This window comes from Magallana gigas, chromosome 9 (assembly GCF_963853765.1).
Source record: "Magallana gigas chromosome 9, xbMagGiga1.1, whole genome shotgun sequence".
In the NCBI taxonomy this organism is placed as follows: Eukaryota; Metazoa; Mollusca; class Bivalvia; order Ostreida; family Ostreidae; genus Magallana; species Magallana gigas.
In genome coordinates this window covers 37971070-37982824 of record NC_088861.1, presented here as the reverse complement: position 1 = coordinate 37982824, position 11755 = coordinate 37971070, and the positions used below count along the sequence as shown (strand labels likewise).

At 38.4% G+C, this 11755-nt stretch overlaps 1 long non-coding RNA gene across 1 annotated transcript; it reads right to left on the bottom strand.

Annotated features, from left to right (window-relative positions):
* Window positions 1-2912: 2912 nt before the first annotated feature.
* Window positions 2913-11588, bottom strand: LOC136271616 (uncharacterized). The gene is made up of 4 exons (XR_010709560.1): window positions 11236-11588; window positions 11015-11115; window positions 8114-8233; window positions 2913-3200 (listed from the first exon to the last, which is right to left on the bottom strand). It is a non-coding gene; the product is annotated as an uncharacterized lncRNA (long non-coding RNA).
* Window positions 11589-11755: the final 167 nt, after the last annotated feature.

Below are 11755 nucleotides of genomic sequence, written 5' to 3'. Positions count from 1 at the left end.
GCTGAGCTGCCAATCTTATTAAAATTTCAGGATATTTGATGGACCAGTATATTTGTATTCGCTGTTAATATTACTGCAAAGTATTTAGAATTGACGATTGCCGATCTGCCCCGGCTTTTATTTGGCCACGGCCCGGGTTTGCATACCCATTTTACCAAGACTCGTATTCCATACTTCTAAAACGAGGTTTTTCGTTTAAAGCAGCCATGACATTATACGAAAAAGGGTCGATCTGACTATGATGAATTTGCTTGTTGTGCAACAGTTCGCGTATGAAGGGAAATTTTTGAAACATGCAAAATATATTGGTGCCGATTTTGTGAAGTAAATTGAGGCTAAATATTTCAATGCGTTGACAGTTTTCACACATGACGTTGGTGTTAGCTTGTTCTGATTTTCGTTTCGTTTTCATTATTTATGCTTTGTAACCTGGAAACTATCGTCTGTATTTCGTGATATTTACGTTACAAATCAAACGGAGACTTCGGTAAATCAAACAGTTAACTGTTTACCTGCGCAAATTAAGCAAAATCTGATGTATCAAACCAGTACTGAAATACAATTCATTCTATCGGTAATTCGGTATTATCTTTTGCGTAATGGTAGATTAATGCAATAGGTTTTGTTAAGATGCTCGGCATTTTCTCGAGTTTATTCAGTTTAAATAGAGTTTGATACCGCTGACGGAAATATGTAGGTATATATAGTACATGTATATATATGATTCATTTCGAAAAAATAAATTGTGTACTTTATTTGTTATAGTGCATGTTTCTTGTGTTTAATTGTTTACAATTTCTATTTACCAACCATATTTGAGTGTTAAGCTTCGAATTATAAGCAAGATACAGAGATTTGCTCACAAGTCTATGTTTGTACACAAATCTTAAAAACTAAAGATTAAAAAAGTCAAAAATTTGTCAATATTTTTAAAGTCTGTTCTTCCAGAAACCAACTTTAACAACTTATTGTATTGTAAAACTAACTTTTTTTTCGTCATTATTACTCCTACTGTACATGTCATCTTTGACTGTGTTTGCGTACATTTGTGTTACGAAAATAAATTCGTACATCTGTCATACCATTCATATCCCTAAAAGCATTAATAAACTAAGAAGTGAAAACCCACACAATTCATACAAGGGAAAATAATTAAATTATGATAAATGTTTTTATGATATTAAATCACATTGATATACAGGTAACTCTCGATAGCTCGAATTCCATGGGACCGAGGAAAAACTTCGAGGTTTCAAGAGTTCGAGTTTTCAAGAGTTCGGAATTTTCCAGGTTGACCGACGGGTTTTAAAATTAGTCTTACCGGATGTTATGATTCAGCCATTTATTTAGTGCTAACCTTACGCACGTTCTTACACAACGTTTTCTTTTCAGTAAAATATACAGAAATGGATGTTTTTCTTTAAAACTGAATAAAACAACTATGAAATAAATTCATAATAATTATTTATTTTGTCCATCATATTAAGACCAGATTGCTCAGTACTACTGTACTGCGAGATGATCGACATGTCATAAATGTGATAACTGAGTACCACCCATTGTTCCCACTGTACGGGTCCTTCACCAGCTGTAAGAACTTGTTCAGCAATAACCATTATAATGACAACGATGCTGCTAAACACAATTTTTACAGTTTCATAATTTCAAAATTTGACCATGGCTCAATATCACCGTTTCGTCTTAATTAATTTCTCATTTTCATTGCGTCTCCAAATTATCGTAAAACGGTTGGTGTTAATTATAGATTAGGTATCGGTATGGGCAATCATCAAACAATTATCACCTTGCAGGACAAGTGTCGCCTAAATAAACAACCCGTGACACGGGTCCCACGTCTAACGCCTGGAGCAATTTAAATGACCAAGTAGGTGTTAATTAGGTATAGCGGTTGGAGATACAGGGCGACTTCGAGGTATCGAGAGTAAAAAACTATAGATTATGAATAACGGGACTTCAGTTTGACTTCGAGGGATCAAGGGTTTCGAGAGATCAAGAGTTCGAGAAATCAAGAGTAAATTTGCTTAGTTATATAGGGAAAAAAATCGGGACCCTAGACTCACTTCGAGCGATCAAGAACTTCGAGGGATCGAAGTTCGAGCCATCGAGAGTTACCTGTATATTGATATAATTACCGAGGTATCGTCATAACTAACGGGAGTGAATTACCCGAGTTTCCTCGACGATACATTTGGTCTTATTTATAGTTCCATGCATCGTCAAACCCTTTCGTTTCATTGAGTTCCTCAATCACAACTCCCTCTATTGCTTTTCGATAATACATATCGTCAAAACGCCGTTATTCACGTGATTCAGTTCTCCCATCTTGTTTACTGCTTTCCCCATTATGGCGGGTTTGTATAGCATGCGGTATGACGTCATAACGGCCGAGCCCGATGCTTTATAACCGGGCTGCCAGCTGATTTTTAAGCAAACGGTCGAGTCCACATCTGGACAACATCCACACATTGGAAATGACCATGGAAATATCCCGTTGGGTAAATGCTGAATAATTCAGCAGTGGGAGCTGATGCAATAACCTTCTTTTATTAATCAATTTATTATATTTAAGTATATAGGCTACAGGGGAAAGATTGTATAGGAACGGGACTCCCGCACGGTTAAGCGGGATATTTAGAGCTATATTTATTAAGGGTTTTGACTATTTGTAATATTTGTATTTTAATCCCATCAAGTTGGGAATTAAATTATGTTATATTTACACTCCCAGAGTCTTGGGACTATCCTCGTTTAATAAACTGAAATATCTATATTTTATTTGAATCCTGACTTTGAGTTTTCTTTGGTACCAATATACAGATTTGGGAGACCCACAAGTTGCGTTTCACAACATCCCGGGTTATATATAAAAGTTCATTAAAATATAATTTATAAGCGGGACAGTTTTAAAAACGCAACATTGGTGTCAGAAGTGGGATTATATTTTTTTATTCCCAATATATCTGATTGGACAAAGAACATAAACTCAAAATAACATTTTTTTAGTAGTAATTTTTCTATAAATTTTTGTGTAAAAATGTCCCGGGAGAATAGTCCATTGGGAGATTCCGGTGAGATCATCTTCAATCCAAGATCAGTTGGGATAAGTGAAGATGCATCTTAAGGGGGGAGTGACTTCAGAAATTCTTGTTCTCCCGATTTATCATCAGCTCCCACAGCATCTGAAAATGTAAATGAATTATTGTTAAAAGCTATTGAAACAATGAATAGGGATGTGGTTTGCATGAAACAAGATTTGGGTGAGGAATTGTCCCACATTAGTGAAACGTCCCGAGGTTTACAAGAAAGAATTGGGATGCTGGAAAACAATGTTAATGTAAATTCCCAGTTAGAGTATGGGAGGCCTACAGAACATGTAAATCCCAGGCATTTACCATTTGTAGGGGCAGGGGAAAGTTTCCACTGTGACAGAGTCACATACCAGGCACGTAGCATCAGGGGGGGGGCCAGGGGGGGGGGGCCTGGCCCCCCCACTTTTTCTCGCAGCAACAAATTTTTTAAAATATACATATAAAAAATTGAATTATCATGGAGTTGGCCCCCCCACTTTTTTGGGAGTATGTAAAAAATTGATATGAAAATAAGGAAATAAGGAGTGAAATTGAAGTTATATACTACGCCAGCCCTTCCCCCCCCCCCCCCCTCCCCCCCACGGATTAGGATTTTGAAGATTTTTGAAAACCTTAAATTTACCTTTTTTTTTTTTTTTTTTTTTTTTGCTTGTCAAGATTTTTTGGATGAGTCTGGCCCCCCCCACTTTCAAAAACGATGCTACGTGCCTGCATACCCCCCGTTTCAAAGGGTCAATAGAAACGAAATAGTCGTCAAAATATGGTGTTCAATCCAAAACCCACAGTATCTCTAAAACCTCAAACATATGATGGGTCTGAAGATTTTGAGGAATATTTATCCCAATTCAAAATACTGGTTGATTTGCATGGGTGGGATTATTGTACCAAATCCCTTTATCTGGCAAGTAGTCTTACTAGGAGTGCTAGAGCAGTATTGGGAGAGCTAAGTGAAATTCAAATAAGGGACTTTGATTCCCTAGTCAAAGTTCTCAGCATGCGCTATGGGTCAGTGGAAAGATCAAAAATGTTCAGGGCAAAACTGAAAATATAGAGTAATGGGAACCAAAGAATCTCTATCGGAACTATCCCAGTCTATTAAAAAGTTAGTCCGTCAAGCCTATCCTACAGGTGACCCAAACTTGTTAAACATTTTGCCCTCCCAGTTCCTAACATGCGGTTACGGCTCAGAGAATCCCGGGTAAGAGATATAGGGGAGGCCGAAATTATGGCCATAAGATTGGAAACGTACAAAATGGCAGATGCTCAGAGGCAAAGACCAATAAACGTTGTTTCTTCCAATGCCCCAAAAGATGAACATAAAGAAATTATATCTCTCCTGAAAAACATTCAGGATACCTTAAGTCAAACAAACCAGAACTCCCAAAATTTTGGTAGACTTCCACAAATGCAGAGAAATCCCAGTTTCAGAAATTGTGACAATGGGAGAAGTTATCAAAATAGGTATAATGGGGGAAATCATCAGTTCAGAAACCATAATATGGGAATCCCTCAGCGGAAAAACCATAGGTTTAATGACAGCTATCACTCTCAAAATAGAGACCAGTCAAACGGTCAAACGTCGTGTTTAAGGGGCGAAAGTCGGCGTCCTATGGCAACAAGCCTCGGAAACAGTCAATAAAGAAAACTAAAGGGGAAGATCCGGTATCAAGAGATAAGAAAACAGAGTGTACAATTGAAAATGAAAGTATTGAGAAGAGTAAAACTAATCCCATCCCTACACTTCCTAAGTCAGTTCCCAGGAGCATAATAGTGGGAGATGTAAAACAAGGCAATGAAGGAATTTTTATAACAGGGAAGATTGGGAATGCTAATACAACAATTTTAGTGGATACCGGATCAAGTGTGACAATTATTAACCCCAAATTATTAAGAGAAGTAGATTTAGAAAATAGATCAGATTTAGTTATAACTGAAAGTAGCCTTAGATTGAAATCAGCTAAGGGAGATGACATCCCAGTAGTGGGAGAGTGTACACTCAGTATTTTTCTTGGAAATTTGGAATATTTCCACAATGTAGTCATAGCAGAAATTGAAAATAGTTGTATATTAGGAGTCGACTTTATGTCAAAGTTTGCTTGTGGTATTTGCATGAAGCAAAGATTATTAAGGATACAGGGAGTAGAGATCTCTTATTTTAGTGACCAATCAGAGATTACGGAATGTAGAAGAATTGTTTTATCAGAGGATTTAGTTGTTCCTCCCAATTGTGAATTTGTAGCACCCGCTAGAGTAGAGAGCCCTAATTTTTATAGAAGGCCAGCTATTGTTGAACCAGTAGAGAAATTTATGGAGAAGAAAAATGTACTAGTGGCAAAGTCATTAGTTAAGGTGTCAGGGGAGAGTGTCCCATTACAATTTTTGAATTTTAGTTGTGAGAGTTTAAAACTTTACAAAGGGAGTGTGGTAGCTACAATTGAAAGAGTTGAAGATGTAGATGTAGAAAATACTGATACAGAAGTAGTTAGGTCAGTGTGTTACAGAGATGAGGGGGATCCCTCGGCTTTACCAGATCATTTAGAACAGATTATTGACAAGGTTCATGAGAGCATAAGTGTTGAAGAGAAGCAAAAATTAGCAAAATTTTTGAAAGAATACCAATCAAGTTTTTCATGCTCATCATCAGATATGGGAAAGACAGACTTAGTTAAACATTCCATCAATACGGGTAATGCAAGACCCATTAAACAACCCCCTAGGCGTATTCCCTTAGCCAAAATGGCCGAAGTGAGAAGGGAGATAGATGATATGTTAGAAAGGGGAGTTATTGAGACATCAGACAGTCCATGGAGTTCTCCCATAGTCCTTGTTAAGAAAAAGGACGGGACAATCCGGTTCTGTATAGACTATAGAAAAATAAATGATGTCACTGTTAAAGATAGCTATCCTATACCTAGAATTGATACTACGTTAGATGCGTTGTCTGGAGCAAAATGGTTCTCCACTATAGATTTAAAGAGTGGGTATTGGCAGGTGGAGATGAAACCTGAAGATAAGCCCAAAACTGCTTTTTCAATCCCGGGGGGGTGGTCATTGGCAATTTTTGAAAATGCCATTCGGCTTGTGTAATGCCGGAGCCACTTTTGAAAGATTAATGGAGAGAGTATTGTCTAACCTCTCCTGGAAGGTATGTTTGGTGTATTTAGATGACATTATTATTGTCCAAAACTTTTGATGAACATTTAGAGAATCTGACACAAGTTTTTGAGAGGTTAAAGGGTGCAAATTTAAAAATGAACCCAAAGAAATGTATTCTTTTACAAAAAGAGGTATCCTTTTTAGGACACATTGTTAGTGAAGAAGGGATAGCTACTGACCCTTCAAAGATAGAGGCAATAAAGCACTGGCCTATTCCTAGGAGTGTTAAGGAAGTTCGAAGTTTCTTAGGCCTATGCTCGTACTACCGGAAGTTTATCTATAAGTTTTCAGACATAGCTAGGCCACTGAATAAGCTTACTGAGAAAAACAAAAGGTCGAATGGAACGAAGATTGCAACAGTGCATTTGACAAACTAAGGAGAGCTTTGAAAAGTACTCTCATTCTGTCATATCCCAATGAGGACGGGTTAATTATCTTAGATACCAATGCCTCAAACATGGGACTGGGAGCAGTTCTCTCTCAAGAGCAAGATGGGGTTGAAAAGGTCATCAGTTATTATAGCAAAACTTTTAGCTCAGCTGAACGGCGATATTGCGTCACGAGACGGGAATTGCTGGCCATAGTTAGCTCCATTAAACACTATCACCATTACCTATATGGGAGAACCTTTAGGGTGAGAACAGATCATGGATCACTAACATGGCTGCTAAACTTCAAAAATCCCGAGGGACAAATAGCTCGCTGGTTCGAATTCTTATCATCCTTTGATTTTAAAATTGAGCACCGGGCAGGTCGTCTGCACAATAATGCAGACGCACTATCCCGCAGACCCTGTTTTTGCGAAGACCAAGATTGCAAACATTGTAGCAAGGCAGAGGACAAATTTGAGCCCACTGAGTCGGTCAATGGTCAAATAAAACAGCCCTTATGTGATTTAATCACTGATGTATCGAAATTCTGCGCTGTTCAAACAAGGTCCAAGATGGGAAATACCCAAGATATGGGAAACCCAAGTGAACCTTTAGCAGAAACACACAACCCAGATATAAAGGATTCAGAGTTTGGGAACAAAATAAAATCCTTGCAAACTAATGACCCCGACCTAAATGAAATTATTAAATGGGTAGTTAATAAACAAAAGCCCCAGTGGGAAGATATATCACATACTAGCGAAACACTGAAATACTATTGGGTTAGGTTTGATTCATTCTCCCACAGTGATGGCGTGATTTATCACAAATGGGAAGGTATTGTACCGAAATATTAAACTGTACTCCCTAAATCCCTTGCTTGGGAAGTTTTAGTGAATATCCACTGTAATATAACTGGAGGCCATCTGGGTGTGAACAAAACTCTGTCCAAAGTCCGTGATAAATATTTTTGGCATAAAATGTCTCAAGATGTCAAAAACTTTTGTAACGTCCGTGATAAATGTGGGGCCCGAAAATCTCCCAATAATGCACCAAAAGCCCTATTACAGAAATATGTTGTGGGCGTCCCTATGGAAAGATGGGCCATTGATATACTGGGACCCTTACCCCTAACTCCCAAAAAGAATATGTATTTAATGGTTGTGGGAGACTATTTCACTAAATGGATCGATGCAATCCCTGTGAAAAATAAAAAGGCAATTACCATTGCACATAAATTTATCACCCATATAGTTGCCATATTTGGTGTCCCTATGCAAATTCACTCTGACCAAGGGCAAACATTTGAGTCCGAGGTGTTGAAAGAAATATGTCAGATTTTAGGTATAGATAAGACCCGAACTACACCCTATAGACCACAATCGGATGGCATGATAGAGAGGGAAAACAGGACAATTGAAAACATGCTTGCCACCTTTGTTAGTAAAAATCAGAAAGATTGGGATGATTTAATACCTTTGCTTATGCTGGCTTATAGATCAGCTACCCATGAGGCAACAGGTGTGAGCCCCAATGAGATGGTGTTTGGGCGCTCTGCAACTCTCCCTGTAGATCTGGTTCTGGGTCGTCCTGATCCTGAAAAATATGAGCAGATATTGAGCTCTGAATATGCAAAGAATTTATCAAATAAACTAGATAAAATTCACGAATTTGCTCGGGGTAAACTAAAGATTTCTTTTAACAATATGGCAAGGGATTACAATGCTAAAATACAACAAAATTCATACAAACCCGGGGATGCTGTATGGGTCTTTTTCCCAAATCAAAATATGGGACTTAAAAAGAAACTATCATTGAAATGGCACGGGCCCTACATAGTATTGGAGAAAGTAAATGATGTTCTGTATAGAGTGGGAAAACATGGAAAACACAAGGGGAATATAATCTACCACAATAGACTTAAACCATATCAGGGATCTGACAAACCCAAATGGTTCATGCAATCCAAATCCCAGTAAAACAGTTCAACATTTACAAATATCAGTTTAAATCAAATGGTTCTTAACTTAAAATTTTATCCATTAGGTTCAGCATTACCAATGCCTGCTATGCACAGAGCAGAGGGCCTTTACACAGATGATGCATTGCGAGAGACATATAACCTCAGTGCATTCCGGATTCGGCTTTAGATGCACAGACTGTTTTGAGATCTTCAGTAGGAGAGATCAAAAGCACTCCTGTAAAGATCATAGGGTGACTGTAGTAAAAAGGGCAACGGATACTTACACGGAGGAAGAAAAGAAAGAGTTTCTAAGATTCCAGATATCCCGGGTGCAGCATGTCAAACCGTTTATGCAAGAAACAAGTTGCTGTCCTTTAAAAAAGGACTACAATACGTGGACCATTTGTATGTGTTTCCAACGAAAAAGTGAAAGCCTTAAGATTATCAGAGATTTCACCGACTCTAGCCCTCTGCCTTTAACCACTAAATGTGTACGTTGTATTACGTATACATGTATGTATAGCCCTGACTTTTTATCTCAGAATTTAAAGGATTCATACTTCTAAAATAATTATGATCTATCTATGAATGAAGTTTGCATGTACAGTATCAGGCATTCGGTGAATTCTACTATTTGCGCACACATTACGATTCGCACTACTTTGTTAACTATGCAGTGACAGTGTTGTGTAAATTAAAAATTTCATATGATGCATTTTTCTTGAGATTTAAACTTTTATACAGTGACATAATTATTCAATCATACTTAAATGCTTAAAAAATTTGATCGGGAAGTTCTTTAGCCTCGCATACTATAAAAGTAAAGTTAAGTTACTTGTGTATTCGGAAAACAACAAAACATTGCAAATTATGCTATTTGTTGCATGTTGTAGTTTCGGCATAACATTAACTTATTTCATGATACTGATAGTTCATATCACATGCCAATCATTTTTTAAAAGGAATACTTTGTTTCTGTACTGTACCGACAACTTTACAATTACAGCGCCTTTGAACTTATGTGTGCATATGGCACGGAATCCCGATCCCTATTCAGATAAACGTGTGCTAGCCTGGTTCCCTGAGCTACCCATTACGCACAGGAACCAGGCTAGCTCATGCGCAGGCTGAATTTTCCCCATAGCATCCGGTTTAACCTCGCTTATATATTTTCTGCGTGGACCTCAGGGTCCACGCAACGCTAGCTCATGCGCAGGCTGAATTTTCCCCATAGCATCCGGTTTAACCTCGCTTATATATTTTCTGCGTGGACCTCAGGGTCCACGCAACAAAAACAGATATGTACCCAAAGACCAACAGCAAGAAGAGGACTATATGCGTGGAACCACCCTCCACTTTATATAAAAAGAAGAAAAGAGTCTCCCTGATGAATAAACCCGGAAGTACTGGAGATGCGGGCAACGCCGAGGCCCCCACACAGGCCACAGAAACGGTTGGCTCACCACCAGAAGTCATACGACAACTAAAGGAAGCTGCCGTCATTGTGCCTCCAGCCGCAGATCCTCTTCCAAAAGCTGCACAGGAAGTCCCGCCACCCAATCCGGCTAAAGAGCCAGTACTCACCATCACTTCCGCCAGGAGACCACACATGTCATCCAGCTTATCGTCATCTAGCTCCTCGTCATCCAGCTCGTCAACCAGCTCATCATCCAGTTCATTATCCAGCTCCAGTTCATCTTCTGCTCCAACAACATTTTCAAAATCTGAAGACCCTCTGCTAGAGATCACCGATGAAATCACCACCCCGCACACCGTTGATGAAGTACCTGCGCCCATCTACACTCCAACAAAGAAAAATGAGGGCCCATTAAATATATTAGCTCAGTGCCAAACAAAACGGATCGTTCTTAACGTGGGAGGAAAGAAATTCGAGACTAGTACGCCGATACTCACCTCAGCACCAAATGGTTTATTGGCCGACATGGTTGCGCCTGGGCCCCAGTCAAGCCTTACAACACCGAAGGAGTGTTTTGTTACTTTATTGACAGAAATCCCCGGTTCTTTGACTTTATCCTGGATTTCCTTAGAGATCCTAGTAATTTCCATAAAATTGTGCCCACAAACCGCCAAGTCTTGAGACAGATTCATGTGGAGGCGGAATATTATCAGCTTCCAGAGCTGTGTGAAATCACTGTAAAGAAGAGCATGTCCGCCTTGTGGGAAGAATAAAAATGAACATTAAAATTTGTTAATGTCATTCAGGACGGTTGGTAAATTGTTAATATTGTGTATGTATGAATTTTATATTTTTAACTTAACTTTATACTTTGTTGATGAATTGTTCAATTGTTGTTGCATGTGATATTGTTATGTTATAATGTATTTATTAGAACAGATTAATGAATATTTAACAACCCATCATGACTTGTGTTTTATGAGGAAAATTTACTTACCAAAAGTTTAATAATAAGTTCCATTCGAGGACGAATGCTTTACAAGGGAGGGAGCAGTGTTACGAAAATAAATTCGTACATCTGTCATACCATTCATATCCCTAAAAGCATTAATAAACTAAGAAGTGAAAACCCACACAATTCATACAAGGGAAAATAATTAAATTATGATTAATGTTTTTATGATATTAAATCACATTGATATATATTGATATAATTACCGAGGTATCGTCATAACTAAAGGGAGTGAATTACCCGAGTTTCCTCGACGATACATTTGGTCTTATTTATAGTTCCATGCATCGTCAAACCCTTTCGTTTCATTGAGTTCCTCAATCACAACTCCCTCTATTGCTTTTCGATAATACATATCGTCAAAACGCCGTTATTCACGTGTTTCAGTTCTCCCATCTTGTTTACTGCTTTCCCCATTATGGCGGGTTTGTATAGCATGCGGTATGACGTCATAACGGCCGAGCCCGATGCTTTATAACCGGCCTGCCAGCTGATTTTTAAGCGGACGGTCGAGTCCACATCTGGACAACATCCACACATTGGAAATGACCATGGAAATATCCCGTTGGGTAAATGCTGAATAATTTAGCAGTGGGAGCTGATGTGATAACCTTCTTTTATTAATCAATTTATTATATTTACATGTAAGTATATAGGCTACAGGGGAAAGATTGTATAGGAACGGGACTCCCGCACGGTTAAGCGGGATATTTAGAGCTATATTCA